Source organism: Seriola aureovittata, chromosome 12 (assembly GCF_021018895.1).
Source record: "Seriola aureovittata isolate HTS-2021-v1 ecotype China chromosome 12, ASM2101889v1, whole genome shotgun sequence".
In the NCBI taxonomy this organism is placed as follows: Eukaryota; Metazoa; Chordata; class Actinopteri; order Carangiformes; family Carangidae; genus Seriola; species Seriola aureovittata.
Genome location: NC_079375.1, coordinates 955,739 through 979,601, shown reverse-complemented (window position 1 = coordinate 979,601; position 23,863 = coordinate 955,739). Strand labels below are relative to the sequence as shown.

The window sequence follows — 23,863 nt, the reverse complement described above, 5'->3', positions numbered from 1 at the left end:
TCATGGTGTTTTATAATTTTGACTGTACTCCTCTTTTCAGGCGTCCAAGGATTAAATAGTAGTAGTGACCTGGGTCATTCACACTCTTATTAGTATTTTTTCTTATATATATATATATATATTATTTTTTTTTTTTTTCTTATTTATCATTTTCTTATGATGAATGTGTAGATGTGAAAGAAAAGTGTTCAGGCTTTTATACAGTGGGAACTTTGGAGCCAATTCACCATATATTTTTGTTGTTATGCACCAAAACACAGGCAATAAATGTGATTCTGATTCTGTCACGCATCACAGCCCCCCCCCCCCCCCCCCCCCCCCCCCCCCCTCCCCAGAAGGCTGACTGCGATGATCATACTGGTCACTATACTGGAAAGTTCCCGGATCATCTGCTCTGCTTCCTCTTTCATCCAGAGGAGTTTTAAACATGTTGCTGTACAAATATCAATGGAACATCAGTAAGTGAGACAAAGATCAAACAGTGATGAGTCATGCTAATGCTGCTTGATCTGCAAACAGGCACAAGAAAGCTGCTGAAAATAAAAAGAGTTTTAAATGAATCAGGTTTGTTTTAAAGAAAACACCAAAATGTATTAAAAATGTCACATGAGCCTTGAACTTCATGAACCTTGACATACATATTTATGTGATTAATGTGGACTGAGCTAATGCTGCAAGAAGTTGTAGTTTATCAAAAATGATCGTGCTGGTGCACACTTCCAAACTTCAAACGAATCACGTCACATTGGACTAGTGTTTGCACACTGAGCTTTATGACTCTCACTGGGCGTTCAGAGTGAAACCAGCCCTGCATGAAGCTGCAGGGGGGGGGGCAGCAGCAGCAACAGAGCAGTGACTCCTGCAGATAGACACCTTCTTTCATAAGTCTTCATTAAAATCCTCTCAGCAAACATGTTTTTTTTTTTAAATAACTACCAGGCATGCGAGGGTCCAGAGGGAAACATATCACATGTCTGCACCTGAAAGAAATTCAGAAACTGATTCTGGTGTGTAGTTTAGCAGCACAACCAGCTGCTGCTGCTGCACTACACCACACAACAGCAGCATGAACAGCTTAGAGAGAAATGTTAGCATTCCAGAACAACTGCCATATTCCACCAAGCAGGTGATGCAACCGGCCACACTGTTGTAGGCGGAGTTGTCTGAGTTACAGGGAGAGCTGTCAATCCCAACTCTGCAACCTACTTTAAATGACATGTGCTGCTTTCAGACACAACACAACTTGCACTGTGCCAGCCGCTAGTAGAAATAATGGGTTTCAGAGTGCGGCGGTGCCGTTGCCACGTTCTGTCTGAAAGCAGCAACCTATGGGCCCGGGCCCACTGGTGGCCTGCAAAGGTACTGCAAGCAATCATTTGCAAAACAGAATGATTTTGGTGAAAATATGTAATTATATATATATATATAAATATTAAAATATAATATTATATAAAAATATTCCGACTTAAATCTTGTAATATTAGGAAATATTATGATTTTATTCTCAAAATTTCTGATTTATTTTTTCCATCAGTGTGGCTAATACTCCATCATACTCTCTCACTGTGGCTTTCAGAATAAAGACAAAAAATGCCTGAAAAATAACTGAAACACACACACACACACACACACACACACACACACACACAAAAACATTCAAAATGTTTAAAAACTCCTTACATTGTTTTTTTTTTCTTGTATTAAGGCTTTTAACTGTGGTAAGTTAATGATAGGAACTTTTATGTTGTTGCTGCCTGACCGCATCATACACTTGGCAGGAACAGGAGAATCCAAATGCATAGCAACAGGAAGAGTTAAAAGGACAGAGTCAGAGACAAACAAAAAGAAAACTGAGCGTCCTCCATGTTCCCTCTGCTTTCAGCTCGGTCCTGAATGACTGGTTGTTACCATTAAAGTATAAAGTGCTCTGAGAACGTGTTAGCATTAGTGTGTTAGCCTCTGTATTGTCCCGGGGTCAGATGTGGGCCATGAGGTGGAAGAGGCTGGGAACCGCTGCTCTGATGAGCCTCTCCACAACAATAAGGTGGTAACAAGAAAGTTGTGCAGCCACCGAAAAATAGTGTCGCTGCGAGTGACATCCACTTCAGGAGCGACACAGATATAAACTCTTCAGTCCATTCAATTACGCCGAGACTCAAGCTTTACAGCTGGAGCAGCAGTCAGTGAATCACAGAGATCCACAGCACATACCATGTTCCATAGGCTGCAGCCAACACAACACAGTCACAGCTCCACTGCCTTTTCAACTAAACAGGTTTATTATGAGGTGGCATATATGAGCTGATGTATCCAACCCACAGTGAGAGTCTTATTAAAGCAGCAGCAGTCTCAGCCGGTGCAGAGCAGCACGCCAGGCCGGCCTGATGTTTCCTCTCTAATCTCTCCTCCTTTGTCTTTACACTCAGTGATAAATGTTCGTGACCTATAGGTGACAATCACAGTGCCTCTCCTCCTCCGTCGCCTCCATCTCCTGCTTCTCCTGATGCAACGCTGTGTTAGAGTGTGTGCGTGTGTGTGTGTGTGTGCCCGCGGGTGTGTGTGTGTGTGTGTTGCCACCTTGCAGACAGCCACTGAGACCTCTGACAACTCCCAGAGGACCAATTAGAGGTGAAAAAAGGTGAATGTCAGCCAGCGAGCGGCTTTTGTGTGTGTGTGTGTGTGTGTGTGTGTGTGTGTGTGACAAGTACAAACCCAGCCACCCCTTTCCATCAGAATACACCAGCCATCTGAAGGCAGCCAACAGCATCCACACCGCCTGTCCAGTTTTAACTCACACACTCTCTCACTGACACACACACACACACACACACACACACACACGCGCACGCTCTGACAAACACACACCACTCACAGAGCCGTCAGATAGTCCAGTCCCTGGTTGTTGGGGGTGTGAAGTCTCATTATGAATAAACCATAAACGAGCTGCACCTTGACTTTAGACACTTGACTACAAGTTTTTAAAGAGTGAACTTTTCCAGCAACTTTTTTTGTGATCCACATGACACCGCCATGAATCATTCTCTTCATACACACACACATTAGGAACACATGGGGAGACATGGTGTCATTTAGCTGCTCAGTCAGTCTGGTGGTCAGGTAACGGTTAATACATGTCCGTCAGTTAGTCTGTCAGTCAGCCATCTTTTTAGATATTCAGTGTGAGAGAAGCCAGTCACTAACCCAGTTTCAGGCTTGCTGTATGTAAACATCATAACTGGGTTATGATTATGAGAAGCCCAGAAAACTCGCATTTAAAATAAGTCACACTGGCACCGAAGCATCTTCCTGCTTCTGCTTCTTCCTATATAACTATAACTCCTACTGTGTGCAGAGCAGGACCGGACAGTGAGGGGGGATTGTTTTTTATCATAATTGGCATTTTACATATATTGTATACGCACTGTATAATGTAAAGATACTGTACATCATGAAATAGTGAATTCTTCAAGTAAGAAACTCATGAAACAACCAGACTGATGTGAATTAAATTAGTCAAAAATCAAAGTACTTCATCACACTGATGCAAAAATCATATTAAAAAAATCTTCATTTTCATCTTTGCCCACAGTGATCTCGTACACCCCAGAACATAAAAGGCAGCGTTCGCCAAGTAAGGCAAGTTCATCTATATACATTTTGCAGTAGTGAGACGGTGATTTGGGTTAAAATAAGCACTTGCAGTGGAAAACATAAAGGAAAAAGTCATTCAACCCGCCCCATCGTAAGTGAAGGCAGCATTTGGACACATTTGGATTTTATAACCTTGAGGGGAAGAAGCAGTTTGATAAGACCCATGTTACCTGCAGCTTTATTTACATTTTAAAGATCTGAACAATCATATATACCGTATAATGAAAAATATACCGTCATACACTATCTGACTTATTACCATCGTTTTTTAATCGAGAATCAATTTTGAATCAAATCGTGAGATTTTTCTGAATCGTGCATCCCTGGCTGTTATATTGACATACAGTGTATAATGAAGTGATTCATAACGTCGACTCATGCCTTGAGCAGACAGTCTCAAATTTTCCACGTCCTCCTAGGTCCGTTTACTTTGCAAAGGAGTTGAAAGAACAGTCCTCACTTTTAGAAGCGGCAGCTGGAATAAGGAGGGAACCACTGATACTAAATCAAGGTGTTGCTGTCGACTTGTGGAACCTAGTTACTGTCTACAATCATCAATTATCCCTGCTGTGAAAATGTGTTTTTCGTAGGTGAAGGCAGACAAGGAGAACGAATCCGGTGCTATGATTGGTCGAGCTCTTCTTCTTTGTCTTTTGCCTTTCGGCAGACTAGACGCTGGTTGGCATAGATTGATCAAACTCACAGTTTCTTGTGTACATTAGAGTGGCAGGTTGTACCAGTGCACGCGTACAGGTTGGCAGGTGTGCAGATAGTACTACACCTCACACACCTCTCATGTGTTTCTGACTTTAGTTTTACAAGGAACATTTTTCTAGGTTCCTTTTTTTTTTCTCATCTGTGAAAATAAAAGTTTTACCAGGATCATTTTTCTAAAAATGTCCCTGTTCCTGTTTCACAGATGAAAAAATAAATAAAGGAACTTCGGACAGATTATCCTGGCAAAACATTTTTTCACCTGTTCTTAAGTCATAAACACAGGAGAGAAAACAGTTTAGATCACATGTAGAAAATGTTTTTTTCTAACTTGCCTCTCAGGGAAAATGATTCTGATTCTGATGATTAAGATTTAAGGAGGTTTGCACGGCCCAGCACTGAACCTGCACCAGCCACATCAACTATTCTGCACTCACTGTGTCCCATCCAGACAGGCTTTACAGCCCCTTTTCTCCAAAGCAGAGATCAATAATACCAACACACACACACACACACACACACACACACACACACACACACAGGAGCAATGATCTTTGTGTATGAAGGACAGCTGTGTTCGGTCCGCAGGCCATCATATGACTTCCTGACTCTGTTCTCAACCCTCCTGCTGTGATCCCGACTCATCATCATCATCATCATCATCATCATCATCATCTTTCTGATGCTTGAAAATACAAAGAATACAAAATCAACACGTTAGTTCCTTCGTTAAAAAGCAGCAGGTTCAATAAGCTGGTGTTTTGGAGGATGGAGGGCAGAGCAGAAGTTCTAAAGAAAAAGAATTGCAACTCTCATGAGTCCACATTATTTTGGTCCCATAACACTCTGTGAGAGAACAAAGAGGTTTCAAATGAAAATAACATGACGGCTCCATGAACCTGACACAAATACCTTTTCCAGCCCACAATGTGTCTCCTGCACAAAGAGGTAGAGCAGGAAAAGACATGGAGACGAGGGCAGAGGTCAGACTAAACCACATGGGTATTTCCCAGGGTTTTTAGTATGAAATTTCCTGTTTGTGTTGCCATCATCATTTTTTTGAGTAATATCAACTTTATTTTTCATTTCAGCATTTCATCGAGCTTAAAGTGCGGCTGTTTCTCTCTCTGTGACTCTAAATGTTGAAGTTGCAGAACTGGGGTCATATAGTTAGCTTCATTTTACAGGCACAGAGGTCAAACACTTACACTGCTACATACAGTAGGAGAGGCTCCAAATGCAAACTGAACGAACTAATTAACTTTTCATGGAGTTTAAATAAGAGTGAGTAGAATAAAAGCTGTATGAACTATGGCTCTGTTTTCTTTGTGTCATTTTTCCGTAGCCCTGTGGTTAAAAAAACGACCACTGCAGCTGCTGTCGGCCTTTATTGCCGAGCGCCACAGTTAGAGTGTGTTTTTCCTCCATCGGCCACAAGGGGCAGCAGTGACACCGATAAAGCTGTGTTGAACGCGAGACACAAAGAGAGGAGATCGGTGCTTTATTGGAAACGCTTTCATTTCATTAAAGCCTAATAAGTTCAAGAATCGCGACTAAGTGGTTGATTTGGAAAATGTACGTCGCTTTAACGCCCCCACCTCCAATAAAGAGCGGCGCACAGCTGATTCACTAACCTTTCAATAGCCTGCATCCAGATACAACTTCATCACCTGTCCTCTGTCCTCAAAGACTTTCATCCATTAACCAGAACAGACAGATAATCAATTATTATCTAAATCCAACTGTGCAAAAGCAGTTTACCTATAGACATCTTGACCATGCTGTACAGTTCCTTGCTTAGAGTGGAGAGAAGTGGCCACTCTTTATCTACCTCTACCCTTTCAACCAATGAGATTCTCTGCAAATATGGAGCTGTGTGCAAAGCACAGGCTGAATGCTGCATCACTTAACTCCAAGTACAAAAGGAAAAAGACCTTGACAAGGAGAAACACAATCTCCTGCTTGGAAGTGATATCAAGAAGGTGCAGGAGTCTCATTTGTGTTGCAGCGATGTTTTCTGCTGAAGTCTGCAGGACTAATACAGGTTAAATGTATCAGAAATGACCAGTGTGTTGCTTCAGTCATCTAGAAGAAAAATGGTGTTTATGTGGGAAAATTACAATAAAATATTTATTAAAATATCACTTAAAAAGTCACAAAGCAGAACTTTAAAAATGACTTAATGGATGTTGCTGAGAACAGAGAGAAAGAGAAAAACAATCTTCACTACAATATTTATTTAACTAAATGGATTTATGTTGTTATTATGTGTTGTCATGATGCTGAATGTATGATCACCACTTCTTTCAGATGCAGATTGTTACAAAGTAAAAACTGAATGTTACCACACTATATTCCTACTGACCTGACAAAGTGCATGTTAAGTCAGACTCAGCTCCGGCCCCTTCCATGTGAACGCTTCTACACCTTACACACTCATTTCTTCCATGTTGTGCTGCCGGGATCATTGTGTGTACCACAGAAAAGGCTCAGTCTCTGAACACAGGCGCTTTGATACTTTCACAGCATTAATATAGAAGCTAGAGCTGATCTACAATCAAACAACACATGGACATCTGCCTTTTATAATATGGAGCTTAAAGAACATGTCACCAAAGTTGGTCTCTTCCTGGAATCTGAAGCTGCCTGTCGAAATACTGTTGATGATTCAAGAGGCCAAAATATCAATAAATGCAGTTTTAAATCATCCGAGTATCATCACCCGAACCCCCTCCTTTCCCCACATCACCCCCCCCCCCCCCCCCCCCCCCCCCCCCCCCGTCCTCCAGCAGCTCCACTGGCTCCCAGTCAAATTCCGTATCACGTTCAAAATCCTTCTTTATACATTCAAAGCCATTCACAACCCCCCCCCCCCCCCCCCGGCTGATCTCCTCCGCATTACCACCCCCTCTCCTTCCCTCCGGTCTTCCTCCTCCCTTCACCTCTCTATGCCATCCGCCCGCCTCAGCACCCTGGGGAGCAGAGCGACTGGAAGCTCTGGAACTCTCTCCCACCAGACATCCCTAACATTGTTTCTTTACCCCAGTTCAAATCCAGACTCAAAACTCATGTTTCAATCTGCACATTCGCCCTAATTTCATTGCTTTCTTTTTAACTGTCTGTTGTTTTTATTATTTTTATTGTGTCTTTAATCTTCTGTAAAGTGTCTCCAAATAAAATGTTATATATATATATATATATATATATATATATAATATTAAACTCACTTAGACACTTCGAGGCTTTAAACAACCGCATTGCCAATGGTTCCTCAGTCACTGAAATACAACACACATCTCATTCATTTGGCTCGTGCCAGATAAAACCAGTGTTCAACAAACCCACATCACCGTGTCGGACTGAGCCCGGGTTTTGAGGTCACTCAGACTTTCAGCAAATCAATGAACTTGTTGATGGGGCTGCTCACAGCTGACAGCAGGTCAGTGACTGGAATCAGTCAACCGGCACTTATACCTTGTTTCAAAAGCAGCTACTGGGTCATTAAGATGGGTTCGAAATGTGGTTTTATTTGGCACTGTTTGTGATTAGTGTCTCTACCCAAAGCACACAGTGTGACAATATTAGCATCATCTTAGAGACGCGTACAGCCTCCGTTTTCTACATGTCCCCTCTGGTGCAGACATGGAACGGGTGAGTGGGGGTGGGGCTGTACATGCAAAAGCTTTCAACTGTGTGAGTCCATAAAATGACCTAAATATAAGGTATTTAGTGTGGTACTTTGGACAATAGAGTGAATGGATGTTGAAATCTTTATGGCGTGTAAACTAAATGAGGTCCAGACTTTGATGTGAACGGGATGTAAACATCTGATCTAAAGTCAGCTCTTAGTGGAGTGTAATGGTTCACAGGACCTGACAAAGCCCACAACAGGACATGCACGTTGTGGGTCATGTAATCCCTGCCCCCTGCGCTTGACCCCAACACACACACACACACACACACATAGAAACAAATGCACTCACTGGGTGACCCATTCCTTCCAATTACAAAGTCCCAACCAGCCTAATCCCCCCATGCAACCTGAGCTGCTTTAATCTTAACAAAGGGGAGATAATAGATGTTGAAATGTGTGTGTGTGTGTGTGTGTGTGTGTGTGAGAGAGAGATTTGAATGGTTTTGCTATACATCCAAGACCCTGTCCACATTGTACACCTGTGCAGACTGGACAGTGAGCTCATTATATCTGTATCTTTGGGTTCGACCTGGAAGCAGCACGGTCCTCACAAGCATATATTTCAGTGTGTGTGTGTGTGTGTATATATGTGTGTGTGCGTGTGTGTGTGTTTGTCACAGAGCTCTGATGACTGCCATGTGCATCAACAACAATTAGTGATGGATAGTGTTGTTGGTGCCATATGGTACTTTAGGATTTACAGTGTTATGTAACCAAAGAGCGGGTCTGGGGAGGGGGCCTGGAGGGGGGGGGGGGGGGGGGGGGGGGGTCAGCAGCACTGACGAAGATGAGAGACCTGACACATTGGGAACGGCCTTTATCACACACCAGCAGACCCAACACACAGCAGGGGACAGAGCGGAAAATCATTGACCTGAAATCCTGTCAGGTGACATCACAGTGTATTCCTCTGGTGAGGTGCAGCACACAAGGGACACAACCAACCATCATCTTTATTATTGATCCATCTGTTCATTATTGTTTCCATTAATCAAAAATTATATTTTAATATTTTCAACTAAAAAGCCCAATTTAATTGTGTTGAGGGCGAAACCTTTGTGTCTCCACAGATTTCTACCTCCCAACACCAACAGTCTAAAACCCAAAGATTTACAACCAGTTAAAACAGAGACCAACAGCAAGTATATCTTTTTTTTGTTTGTTTTTTGTTGGTTAGCTTTTTTTGGAAATAGAGGGAATAATAAGTTCTCGTAGCACTAGATTTTCCTCTAAGTGCTCCCATTTTTGTGATTTCAGTTGGAAAGGTTGTTTTTGCATTTTCACTGAAAAAAATAAAAATGATGATGATCTGATTTTTGTTGGTCTTGTACCAAACGAACATGTTTCCTTTACGTCTGGAGTATATGATATGTAGGCCGGGGCGTCTCTGTAGCAACACAACGCTTATAGTGCTGACAACGCACAACAGTGTGACACATTTTACCTTTTATCAAAAAAACTTGCAGCTCCTGCGATTTGGATATTACACTTGGCCATTTGATTCTTCCAGATTTGGGACCAAGACCTGAGCAGGACATTTTAAAGAGTATGTGTGTTTTGTGAGTGTGTGTGTGTTTTCCCTGCAGCAGGAGTGTGTCAGACGCTGCTGCCCTAAAATTTCATGGCTGTTCAAACTCCTCCTCATCCCATGTAGCATTAATAAGAACAGTGAGGTGGAATAAAGGGGTGATATTCCCGTCTCGAACGTGCTGTGTTAACGGGCTGTGCTGTATATCACACAGAGTTCTTCCTATATCGATGTGAAGCTGCTCAAATTAAAGCTGCTCTTTCATGTATCTTCAGTTCACGTCAAACCGAAGGTGCTGAAGCTCAGAGCCTGAGGAGAAACAGTGTAACTGCTCAGACTGTCCTTGTCGTTCACACAGTCTTTTCCAGTTCCACTTCACATGCTCCGCTGGTGGCTGTGTTGACATAATGGTTATATAAGTCCTTTTATTATGACTTGTCCCTGGCTTTAGTCCCACATCAGTAGGAGCTGCTTCAGCAGGGATCATTAGACACACTCACTCACTTTCAGTGACAGTTCATTGATAGAATTTCCACTGTTGAACACAAGGAGCAAAGATTTTTAACCAACATTTACTTGTTAAGGTGGCTACAGGTAAACTCGGCTCCTAGGTCTGACTTCGTCTGTCAGTATAAAGGCTTGTTTTAAAGCGCTGTGTTTTGTTAGTGTGTGTGTGTCGGTGTTTATGAGGGTTTGTAGTGACACTTTGTTTGCTCTTCTTTCATTCACAAGGACATTTTTATCATGAGAACCCGGTTTTATGGCTGCCACAGAGTCAGGAAACAGCAGGGACACACACACACACGGAGACAATGCTTTTGTCACTCTCCTGTGGAATGCAGCAGGCCATTACTATGCAAATGTGCCAGTGTCTCCCCTTATAAACCACTGTGTGTGTTTACGCGACTGTGCAAGGAGCAAAGATACGTTTAAGAGTAAAAAGACACCGAGAGGACAAGGCTCAGTTTAAAGAAGCGTCCAGCTGAGATCGACGTCTGATATCTGCTCCCATTCTCCTGCTTCCCGTCGCAGGCTTCGTCTATACATCCGACCCCTCGTCTTACCCAGTCTCCTCTTATCTTCATCCCCTTTTTGAAAATGGATGAATCCAATTTGGAAGCAGTTTAGGAGCCAAATGAGAAAAATCAACTCGTTCCAGGAATCACAATCAAATATTCATATTCAGCCGGCTCCAGCTTCCAGGCCACTCGTTTCTATGTCACGTCCAAAAATGACAGATATGAAGCCCCCTGGTGAGCAGGCGGGCTCAGACCCAGCTGATGAAGATGGAGGGACTGTTGGACTAACCTGTAAACACTGAGCACAGACAAACGCACCCAGCTCAAGTCCTGCTGTATTTCCTGAAAGAGTATTTGAGAGGTGCTATTCAACTTTATGGTAATTGTGGAGGCGATAGCTTGTGGTAGTGTTCAATTGTAATATGTTACAATATGATTACACCCACAAACATCTCTTCAATCCACATTTCATCTCTCTATAACTGGCACATAAACCAGCCACTGGATAAATCTGGTGTTTACAATATGATTCAAAACCCTTTCTATTCATATCACACACTATCACACAAACTCCTTCACAAATAACAGCCTGCTGAGTGATTTCCAAAGAAAAAGTGCAACACACACTGACTGTGCTGCATAGCCTTCCGTCTTATATGCATGTGTGTGTACTAAACACCACCAGTGTGCGTTGCCCTGCTGACCTCAGTCACTTTTTTTTCTCTCATTTCATGGCTGCTCCTATCATTCACATATTTCAGAAGATCTGTATCTGAGCTTTAAGAAATCAAGTGCGAGGCTTCCTGTCCGTTGTGTAACCCACGTTTCCACAGATGCATGCTGGGATAGCCCCCCTGTGACCCTGCACCAGTCATAGGTCGGGAAAATGGATGGATGGAGTGAAACTGTGTGTGTTTGAGCAGTTGACTTGCCTTGGAAGTGGGTGGTAGCTAAAAGAGCAGGATACAGTACAGTATATAATCAGTACATGATTTGTACGAGGCCATGGCAAGTGTAGAGCACTTGGCTCTCTGTGGGCATCTATTGTCCATTAACGCCTTGTTATTCACTCAGCCTGACTCTCAAGATAAAGAGGTGAACATTTTCAAAATAAAACCAACTCTTCAACTGATGTTGGGAAATGTTTTAAATCGTTAAAATCTTTCCCCAGCAGGGCATCCCTCAGCTTCTGTGCTCCTGCCAGCCGAGACCTACTACAGGTAAAACACTGACACTGGATAAGTACCTCATACAACCCTCACTGTCCCTTCAACAACATCCATCTAACATTACTGACCAGGCTTGTGCAATATCCAAGATTTAATATCCTGATACAGTCCGACCCAAATATCATGATACATGATATCATTGCAGGGAGGGGTGGTGGTGGGGTTATTATGTTTCAGGTGTTTTTTTTATAATAAATAATTAGATTGTTGTATTTTATGTTTCAAGTATATGTGATGCTGCCACTAAACAGCAGCAATTTTATTTGTCACATTCCAAGGTTCAATGTACAGTAAGGAGAGCAGTGGAGTGAGAGCAGAAAAAAATGATTTAAAACATTGCATATGGTGGCATATATATGGCAATATTCAATAATCAATAATATCAAACATCAGCTTATGCGTATAACTGACATAAATAGGATTTACGGTTCCATTTCCATCAAAATCTGAAATATTTTTCTCTTTAAAGAATGACAGAAAAATAAAGATAAAAAAGATAAAAAAACTGGGCCAGACAACATGTAAAGACTGACAGTGACAGCCCATCAGCAATAAAAGCTCTTTGAAATACAGCCTGTTTTATTACAGCAGCATGTCCTGTCCGGTCCAATCCAATGAAAGTCAGCCATTATCAAAAGGAATAAAAGCAAACAACATAACCTCTGTCTTTGTGCTCTCCTAGCATCCAGCTGTTTTCCACAGCCCCTGCAGACAGATGCTGGGAAATACAACGATCAACGGCTGCGGCTGGATTAATGATTGTGTTTCAAAGTACTTTTAGCCAACGTATGCGCTTTGTCTCACTCACTTCTGCTTCTCCTTTCACCTCCAATTACAGCAGACAAAGGCTGGTGATGAGAAGCACTTCACACCCAGCACATAAGACGGTCACGTGCACGCAGAGTGCTTCCAAGTGTTTGCCTTTTTCACAGCCTGCGAAACAACGTGTCGGTAAACATTCTTCCTCGTCGCTCGTCTGCTACGTGTTACGTACATGTTATGTTGTGTTTCTGCCGTTTTAGCTTCGTACAGTCCACAGGTGATCCCAGGTGCGCTGTCAGGTTCTCACACCTCCAGCTTTACTGCCTGCTCCTCAGTCTCTTTATAACATGAACGGAGAAGGGGAGCGAGGGCGGCGTGGTGCCAGGCTGCCTCTTCTCTGCCTTGATAACTTTTGATGCAGCATTTCTCCATAAGGAAAGTTGCGTGCTATTTCTCTATAGCAGCTGCAGTGTGAGTTGAAGATGTGACATAAACATAACAAGACTTTAAAAGAATTCACCACAGGAAATCCATCATTTGGGTCAGCACTCCTCTGTGGAGGACGGCAGCTGTACTCAGCTTGGAGTTAAGATGGATCGTAAAACTTACCACATACTCCTGCAGCGATCTCTACTGTTATATTAAGCATGTACCAAACAAGCTCTCCACACCATATCTAAATATACCACCTCTGTGTTGTGCTTTTGCCTCATCGCAGCTCTGAAGCTCCGCTACAGGAAGTGGATTTACTGCTCTGTTGTTTTACTGAACCTTCCCATCAGCGGTGAACTGAAGGAGACTGAGGATATTCCTTTAAAGTTGCAATACTTAAAACTACAAGCCATCTTCTGCAGTTCAGTGATCACCTCAGTACTCCATTACATTACATTACTACCATTACCATTACATTACTATTGCTGTTACTGCCGCTACTATCATTATTTTTAATATTGCTATCATTGCACATTCTTGTTTTTTTCCCTCTGTGCTCTCTCTTGCTCTCTCTCTCTCTTTCTCTCTCAACCACACACACGTAAGGTTTGGTGAGGTTGTGACGCTGCCATGGTGACAAAGTCTGTCCACAGGCACACAGAACAGACATATAAACACCTGATGAAGTAACTGCGGTAGTTGTTGCCACGGGAGACGTCTCCAGGACCGTCACAGTCACACACAGACTCACACGGTGAAAACAACAGCCGCATGCTGTTTCAGACGGTGATAACACAACTGAAACATAGCAACTGTTTCCACAACGTACACCTTACCGCGCTTACAAAATACACTTTAAATCTCAGTTGTGAAATCTTTGAGCTTTGGCGGCAGCGTGTGATGAAGGCTGCTGCCTCCGAACCAGGAACCACCTCGGCAAAGCTCCTGAGCGAGATTACAGATTGTGTCCTCATCATGTACCAGGAAGTATTCCCTTCTTATCGCTGCTAATTTTTCCTCTGGTCTGTTTTCATGTTCCACAAAGTTCTCCTCCGTGTTACCTCGAGTAACATCTCAGACACTAATTAGATCTCTCGCAAGTTGCAAGCGGCGTTAAAACAAGCCTCTCATCCCGTTTCAGTCAAAACAGTGAAGCAGTCACAGAGTTGCCACATCTTTCCATTCTTCCTGACCCGGCTTTGATGAACAGCAATCTACTGTATTTGCACACACAACACACTGGGCCCAGAGAGCTATAATTGGAGGAGCTGTCAAGCTGGTCGAGAGGACGGCCGACATTGTCTTCAAACTATTTAGCATCTCTCTTCCAGACAGATGCAGTTCAACACCTGTCAGAGGAAAACTGTTCATTTGATGTGAATGCTTTCTGCAGCGTGTTAAAAGCTGCTGCTGTTCACGTGCACACCACTGAGCTGCTGCTGTTCACGTGCACACCACTGAGCTGCTGCTGCTGCTGCCTGGAGTTATGGACAGGAAGGGGGAGCTCACTGTTCTGCTTGTCTTATATCACAACCATGCGCTGTTTGAATCAGCAAATTGTCTCAGAAAATGTGGATGGGAAATGTGCTTTCCATGGAAAATGATGATCAAAAGGTGCCCCCCCCCCCAACACCACACACACACACACACACACACACACACACACACACACACTTTCACTACAGCCACACTCCTGCTACTTAATCCACTTAATGTACCTGACGATGCACCTGAACCGAATCAGTGTTATCACCTTTTACACACACACACACACACACACACACACACACACACACACAGAGCACAAAGACCATTGTCAGGGACAGTTATTGGCCGTCAGCGTGAATTAGCACACAGAGCAGTTCCCGTGATTCATTAGGATGCGGAGCTTCTATAATTAAATGTGTGTGAGTGGCTCCTCCGTCAGATGACATCATGTACTCAGTGTTTTTAATCCTCATCGCTTTAATAAGACTCTCCATTACATGTGATATCTGATAAGAGCGTTTGCACCAACAGCGTCTCTGTCGGTGGCTCTGACAGCAGCTCCCTCATGGTTTCGCATACAGAGAGCGATCACAGGCAACCGGCGCTTTTCCAAGCAGCAGAGCTTTTCTGTAAAACGCCGAATACAATTTACTCTTGAAGCCTCGTGGGAAGAAGCTAACAGTCAAAGGTTGAACACTATTATCTGCTCCATCAATTTAATAAATAAAACCCGACAGCTTCACTGGTCATAAACTCTTACTTTCCTCACTTCTCCGGCACATACACTGTGTTGTATGATAATATGGCTGCATTAAGCCGCTCAGGGGCCCCTGGGCAGAAATGTGCTTTTGGGCTCCTGCTAACCATCAATACATCCTCTTTAAGGATGAAAGAACACTGTGTTTAAAAGACAAAGCTCCTGGTAATAAGCAGCTAATTAAGACGCACTGGGATCTCATATTTAGACTGTGTCTCTCAACTCTTGTCAACAAGCCCGAATAATCCCAGTGTTTATCAGTTGCGCTGGGAAACCCTCTTCCCCTGCTGGAAAGTTGACTTCTGATAAAATCAAGGTCATCCCGTCCCTGCACTTTCTTATCCTATCATTGCATTGATGAGTTTCCATCATCTTACCGACAAACTTCTTCCTGCCACTGTTCAGCCTCTTACATCTACCACATCTCACATATCCTCTAAGTAGGGCCGCTCGTTACGGCAAAAATCATGTTTACGATTATTTTGATCAGGATTATTTCACATGATTACTCATTGACTTTGTATTGAACTTTTAAAATAAAACTCTTGAACTCAGAAAAAAAAGCCTTTTTTGCTGTGGACTTTCTTGAACTTTAAAGACAATTCACTGGAAAAAAAAACAATTCTTTTTAAATCACTTAAATAAAAATAAAATAATAAATAATACATAATATCTGAATATATACAGTTAAATATATAACATAAACAATTATAATAAATAAATAAATAAACCAAGCACTACCAAAAAATACAAAAATAAAAAGCGGATTTCAAAACAAAAGCGTTGCGTCTGTGTAGTTTTTCGGGTGAAAGAAATCTGAACATGGGACAGCAACCAAACAAGGCATGGTCTCTCTCCGCTATAGAAAGTCTCTGAGCTAACAAACTGCTCGAGATGACACACTCCGACGCGCATTGCTAACGTCACCAGGAAGTGGATGCGGGAATGGTTTTTGTGGGTGGGGTGAGATTTATTGCGAAACATAACGCGGCACAATAATCGCTTTATCATCATTATCTCGTTCTCATAATCGTCGGAAGACAAAATCACGACTCTTCACTCAGTCAAAGCCGTTTGAATAACAACAGAAAACAACAGTCGAAATCTTCAATATTGCTGAACTGCAGAAAGTGACCTTTCCATTTCCTGTCTTAAGTGGGCACACGTAAAAACCTGTTGGAATGTGGAGGCATTCATATGACTGTTTACGTGACATTTAAGAAATTAGGTGAGTGCAGAGACCCAGCTGGTCCTGTCAAGTCCACTTTAATGAAGCGTCCTCTCTGCACAGCGGAGAGACTGAAGAATGCACATTCTCTCTGCACAGAAGAAGAAGAAAATCAAGAAATACCCGTGTTTCCAGCCAAAGTGAATCTGCCCTCAGTCCGCTTAATAAACACATTAGGCCTGCGTCCAAGCCCTAATTTGGAATGACACACTAAAATACTTGTTCATTCAGGCTTTTCTGGTTATCTCAGGAGCATTGCTATACTTAGATCCACGCTGAGCTTCAGCAACACAGAGGGTTACATGCTTTTATCTTCTTGCCTTCGCTGCTGCAGCGGCCTGTTTGTTTGCGAATGCCTCCAGTGTGGTGAGAGTGCTGAGGCAAGGCTTTTCCCGCCTACAAAAGAGAGGGGCCAAACAGTTCCCTCTCCTCGCCGATGCCTTCGCTGATTTTTGTAGTGATTAAGTGCAAATTTTTCCTTTTTCCCCGGCCTGGCTCCGGGTTACCTCGCTGAACTTTTGACTGCTTAACAGGCTCCATACTGCATGACTGACCCGACTGTGACTGTCAGGCTAAAGACTGAAGGTGACTGAGCTTTAGCCATCATGGCTCTGTGGCTCTGAGGCAGCGACCGACAGCGTCGCTATCTTCCTCCATAAAGCTCTTTCCGACTCTACAATTCATCCGTATTTCCTGTTTACCTATTTCTTCTTTGAGTTTCCCTGCACGCTTCTTTATTTTGTCCTCCTGCCTCTTTTTTCACTGGCTCCTTCATCCTGTATTCATCGTATTGTTCTTTCGTTTCTCTTAAAGCATTGAAAAGGTTGCCTCTTAGTCTTCTGAATTTGTGAAAGCACGGGAAAATACAAGTACAGTAAGTGAACCTTGAGTTTTTTTTTTTCAACCAGCTCCAAGGCAAAAGTTAAAAGCAGAACCATGATGTTGAAGTGTAGTTCTTGTTTTAACTGTTTCCTTCATTATTTTATTATTTTACGTTTCCAAACGATATTTAATGTTTTTGGTTGTTTCATGATTTCTGCTCTAACATTATGTTTGGCTTCTTGTTGAACTGTAAACGGTAAAATGTGCATGAATGACATGTCAGGATGAAGGTTCGAGTCAGGACCTCCCTGGCATTTCTATCCAGCGTGAACAGCAGAGTTGTTTTGGAGGATAAACTTTGGGAAACAAAGTCCCCCATTGTAGTTTTGAGAGTCGCCCATTATGGTGACAAAAATACACCCTGGTACATGCAGGTACTTTGGGGCAGGCTTTCTCAGCCACTTCCCAGTAGGTGTCATTGTATTACACAGACCAGTCCCACTGACTGCATGTCCACACAATTAGCAGGAAAATAATCTATTAATATTCCTGCTTTTTGGCAAGAACGTCTGGAATAATTAGACTTGGCAGTTTTTTCTGCTAAATGTAGCAAATTTACAAAATAAATCCATTTAAATTCATTCAACTTCCCCTGCTGCCTTCAAAACATGAGTTTTATAACAATGTCAAACTAAGTTACTTACGTTAAGTTCAAGTTTTAAAAGTTTTTTTTCTTTTGACATGAAAAACTTCTGGCTCAGCTGTTGAAGTGGATACAAAGACAACAAGCCAGGCGGCTGCCAGTGAACTGATTCAGTTATTAATGAGACTGAATTCAACCTTCATCGTGGTTTTCACAACCCTGACTTAATTCGACATGTATTAAAGACACAGCAAGTTTCCATCATGAATTCTTACAAACTACAAAATGCATCCTGGGAAGTCTGGTACACTGGTTTTGTTTCTTTAAAAACTTAATTCAATGAGTCAAAAGTTCTTTCATTCGATCATTCAAGTTGAATTAACTTGAAATGAATGAATTTACATGTTCATGAGAAAAAGATGAGCTGATTCCTACACTATATTACAGTCTGGCCAAATGTACAGGTGGAGGAGGATCATGGGAATTAAACCCATCTTGCCCAGTGATTGGATGAATAGCCAACGTCTGAGTCTTGGGTCCGGCCGACAGTAACAGTGAAGTCATTATGTGCCGATCAGCAGCAGGTCACTTCTGCCTCTAGTCTTTGAGAAGTGTAAGTGTCGGGCCGTTAGGTTGCACGGAGGTCATGTGAGTCACTGAGGAATGTCTAATGTGAGCACTGACTCAGGGCACGATCAGGATAAAGGATGTCAGTGCATTTCTAAGGTGCTTCCATGCTTCGGTGCATGCTGGGAAACCGCACATTCCTATAACGTCTAAATCAATGGATCTCAGCGAGGGGTCTGAATGACCAGACATTCAGGGTCTATAAAGTTTAGAGGTGAATTTCACTACAATACAATTATTTTACAGACTGAGTAGCAGCAAATCATTTTACAACAGAAATCTTCCCATATCAGTTTGCAAATATATCTGGTGTTTTATTAGAACTCAGTCGAGTCATAAAACAGATTCCTGTTGTTTTGTGTGAGCTGTAAAATGAAAACATTCTTTAAAAGCTTCTGACTCAACTTCCTCACCTCAACAACTTCATTCATTCTTTCACTGGGGATTTTCATTATTCAAAATGATGAACACATTCACCGGCCATCAAGCTTTCAAAAAGTCATGGTCAAAGCAGATTTCAGCTCTAAAAATTACTGATGGCAATCTCCGACAAACCCATGCAGTTCTATTATATTTACTGGACTAATTTTATAATCAACACTGCCGCCACAGCTGCCCAGATGTTGGAAACCACCACCCGTCTGCCTGATCTGCTGCCACTGTTCACCCCAAAACCAGAGAACACACACATTTAACCCAGTTTTAGACTCTCACCACCAGCCACCGAACACACACTAAGGCCAGCAGACATCAGCCAATAATCATCCAGACACAAGACAGAGCAGAGCAGCAATGACTGAATTTACTTCCCATTTAAATGTGATGTGGTTTAATATAAATAAAAAAAATGATATGTTCAGATGATATTATCTGACTCATGATACAGGTGTAAAATTTAAAAAAAAAAGTCTTGAATGTTCTAATTAAATACTAACGCCATGGTGGAAGGACCAAGATGGAGAGAGAGAGAGAGAGAGAGAGAGAGAGAGAGAGAGGGGGAAATGAGTCGGAGCGGATCAGCATCACTCCAGTCTCCTACGGACTCTGAGGCTCTGACCCTCCCTCACTTTCTCTGCAGAAACCACAGTGACTGAAGCAGGAAACTAACACACTGGAATTTATGTTTCAAGCTTTTTTTTTTTTTCCACTGATAAAGTCTAAAACATGATCATCACTGATGAGCCATAATATTTCCTCCAGGCAGCCCACATCCACTCCTGAACATACTGTGGACAACACATCTGTAAATGTCCCTTCACACCAGAGAGAAACCATCAAACCTGACGAGAAAAAAAAAACCCAACACGTTCAGGATGTGAAGTAGTTTTTTTTTTTTCTTTCTTCCAGCGGCCTGAACGTGTCGCGGGTCTTTTCTTCTCTCATCCCTCCGCTCCAACAAGACTTCAGACCCGATCAGCGCATCAACGCGCATTTTAGCACGACCCAGCATTCACACTGCAAGTAAGTCATTCATAAAAAAAAAAATGGCACGATTTTTTTTTAAATGAAATATCAAAAATGACAACTTCCATACAAGTTGTCATTTTTCACTCTATGTTAAACCGACGTGATTCTAACTTCAGCTCCTGGTAGAAACCAATGAACCGGAGAAAATTAGAAATAACTGCAAGAAATAAAACCATTTTCATGAATTCATTCAGGTTTGTCTGCAAAAAGCGGGAGAATAAAGATGAATGTGAATTAAAGTTGTTAACTATCTTAGCGCCAGATTTTTCTCCTCACTTTTTACCATCAAATAGATCAGATGAGTGTCCCCCCCCCCCCCCCCCCCCCATCACCACCGGCTGCTACAAAACTGAATTAATCAACACAAAAACCAACAACTGCAGCTTCTAACTTCTAATGACTGTAACACATGAGATGAGACGGTGACTGGACGTGAACAGTTCAGTCATGCGGACACAAGAAGCGGCGTCGCGTCGGTTCACTTACCGCTGAGAGCCGCGCGCGGAGCTTCCACCGGAGCGACCGACAGTGAGTGCAGCGGAGACTGATCGCTGCTCTCTGTCCCCTCTTCCCTCCTCACTCTGCCTCCCTCCCTCCCTCTCTCTACCGAGCGCGCTCTCTCTCTCACCCGTGCAGTCCCTACCTCGCTCTACCAACCACAGTCCCCAACCCCCCCCCCCCCCCCCCCCCCCTCCCCTCACCAAATCAGCAAATTGAAGAGTTGAAATGGCTGCTGCTCGGTCATTACAGTGCCCGATTAAAGGGACACACGCACGCTCGCACGCACGGGAACACACAGCAGCTAGCACCTAGCAGTCACATTTCACTAAGCCTTTATTTTCAAAGGCTGTTTTAAAGGAGAAGACCTCGTTGTTTCTGACTGGCTTTAATAAGCGGAGGCTGCATGTGGCACAGAGTTAAGGTTTTCTAAATGCACTTGGTCTCTGCTTGTGTGTTCTCTCTTTTGTGTATTTGTGTTGTTTATTTATTTCTTTATCAGCAGTCAAAAGACACACTTTTAAATGTATATAATCCTCAAGCTTGGCTCTTCTTCTTTCCTGAACAGACACTTCAGATATTGTACGTGGAATCTGCTGACCACAGACCCTGATGCTCATCTTTACCACGAAGACCACTTTTGGACTTCGCCTTCCACATCTGTTAATCTGTCCTTGCCGATTACAAAGTCTGCTTGGTCAGCCAGCAGCTCTTTGTCAGTCTGGAACTTGAAGCTCTGTTGTTCTCAACCACTTTCGGTGGTATGTCCCTTCAGGACTTGGGGGGCGTCTAATCCAGATGTTCCTGTACACTATCCCAGCCTCTCAGTGTACGCTGCCCCTAGCTAGCCCCCCCTGCCTGTATGGATCTGGTGCGTATATAAAACACAATATTTGTTAACCCTCATGTCTTCTGTGGCTCTGGAGCAGCTCTATCAGTCTGAATGTCATCAGGTCTCTCGCAGCTACACATTTTCAATAGAAAGCCACCGTTACAAAGTGACTGTTAGCAGCCGCTGAGGGTCCAGACAAAGATAGGATTGAGTTGGTCTATAGGACCCAGTGTTAGGGACTGAACACCAGGACCTCTCGGCCTTTGCTGATTCAATTTTGGTAATTCCCTTTAAAACCTTTCTCTTCTGAGTCACGAGAGAGACTTTTTTGGAAGTGTATCATTAATTCATCCGAGTCAGCCTGTCACAACATTTCCCTGCAGCCTGATCCTTGACACTAACTACAAAATGAGCAAGTGGATGATAAAGTTTATTTGGTTTGCACTTCGTGTAAGTGTAGCCTCTTTAGACAAGTCCCTGCTGGTGAGTACAGGTTTGTTTTTTTTATTTGGGTTTTCTGTAGAACAGTTTGCATGATGTGCCGCCTTCATCAGCTTTATATTACATATATATTATTTATATTTATATTATATTATTATTTGGATCATCTCAGACAGTGTTTTACTTTCTAGGAGCTGTGTGGCTGGATGTCATCAAGTCAGTTTAAAGTGAACACGTTGATCTGATATAATAGGATGTCCAGTTGTGATAAAGTTTCATGAGGAGTTGCAGTATTTTGAGCTTCTTCTGTGTCACTAAACTTTTGTGCTGGAAATAAACAAGGTAAATTCCCTGCAGCAGGCGAACTACTCGAAATCAGACCTGGAGGCAACTTTATTTGTCTAACAGCTTCTTAGTAAGACGTCTCATGGTGTGAAACAGCCGCCGTATTCCACATTACAGATTCACATGCTTCACTGAAATCGACGGACGATTCTGAGCTTGATCGCTGCAGCGGTCCTGACCTGATCCTCAGTGTGTGCAGTGTTTGGGTCGGTTATCCTGCTCACTGTACAACTCAACTTCCATCTCAGCTCTCCAGCAGCTGTCTGTCCTCCTGTCGCCCTGATACACCCATCAGCCCTCAGATCAGCCTTGTAGTCTTATGTCGACCCCCCCCCCCCCCCCCCCCTTAAACCAATTAACCAAACTATTTGTATTAACTTGCCTTCAAATTTTAAGTCGAGTGAATTTGAGAAGACAAGTTCAGGTTATTTTGTAATTAAAATGAACTTCACTTTAACTCAGTTGTACCTCAATCCAATTCGGTTGCTATTGAATTGAATTCTCTCGGTGAGTCTCTCAGTTTCTTTCAACTTGCATATATACATACTGCACATTTTTTACATTTCTTCTTGGTATCCTTGTTTGGGTGTTTAGCTTTTCACAGGTAACAGAGAGTCTGTTCACTGCTGCCTTTATAAAAGGATAATTCAGGCATCTGCTTATGCAAACGACAATCAAACTGAAAGGCAATTATGGACAATCCTGATTCACTAAATTTACAAAGCTTTCATTTAGATATGAAAACATCAGAGGTGGGCTCATGCTGCTTTTTTTTTTTCAAATTTTTTCTCTTTCTTGGAGAACGTTCTGAGAGACAACGTTAGTGATTCAGGCCAATTGTTCAGGTGAACATTTATTGAGTCCTAAAGGGCAGTTGGGTTGTGAGCTATAGCACAGAAAATTGGCAAATAAAACAACACCCAACAAAGACACAGGGAAAAACATAACCACTTAAAATTCTGTCGGGAAACGAACTGACATGATCTTTAAATCACTGAAGTCCAGCTGGAATAAAAGAGTACTGTAGAAAAAAAAGTTTTTCTTAATCTTCTGGGGACATTATATCATATGTAAGAAAAGAATATGATACCAAAGGTCCACTTATTAGCTTTTAGACATATCTAATTGTCTTCTTTCAACCTTTATTGACAGTTTTCTTTTGCAGATTGTGAGATGTGGTTCAACGCTGGAGAAACTAGTGAGAGGACCTTTGAGCTCTTCAAAGTTCACCTGTAGGCCAGCTTTTGTTCCTCTACCATTTCAACCTTTAAAAGAACATTTATGAAACCCAAGTGATCAAAACCTGCCTTCAAAAATATGTGACATTGGAATTTCTCTCGACACTGTCAGTTACCTCTGTGTAGACAGCCACAGTATGAACACTATGTTAAAGTACTTTGCACCTGTACGGTGCCTCAGACTGGCTCACATCTGCTCTCACGAGGACCATTATGCGCTCGTTGCCATGGAACATCTGTCAAACACGTATTCCTGAGGCTGTATTCGAGAGTTTGTACTGAGCCTCTGAGTGTATATGAATATATCAGAATGAACATTATTTCTCCCTCATGAGCAGCTTTGACTCAAAACACACAAACAAGTGCCGTCAGTATTTTTTGAATTATTTCAATCAGCAGAGAATGAAAGAGAATCAGGAACCTGAAGAAAAGTTGATTGCTTGAGAAC

General features: G+C 42.5%; 1 protein-coding gene across 1 annotated transcript in view; it reads right to left on the bottom strand.

The window, feature by feature from the left end:
* The window catches only part of LOC130179197 (cadherin-6-like), an 86,784-nt gene extending 66,098 nt beyond the window's left edge, over positions 1-20,686 (bottom strand). Inside the window, exon 1 of the mRNA XM_056392021.1 lies at positions 20,548-20,686. The gene's annotated coding sequence lies outside the window, so the exon portion shown is untranslated. The remainder of the gene's footprint in view (positions 1-20,547) is intronic.
* Between the last annotated feature and the right edge of the window lie 3,177 nt (positions 20,687-23,863).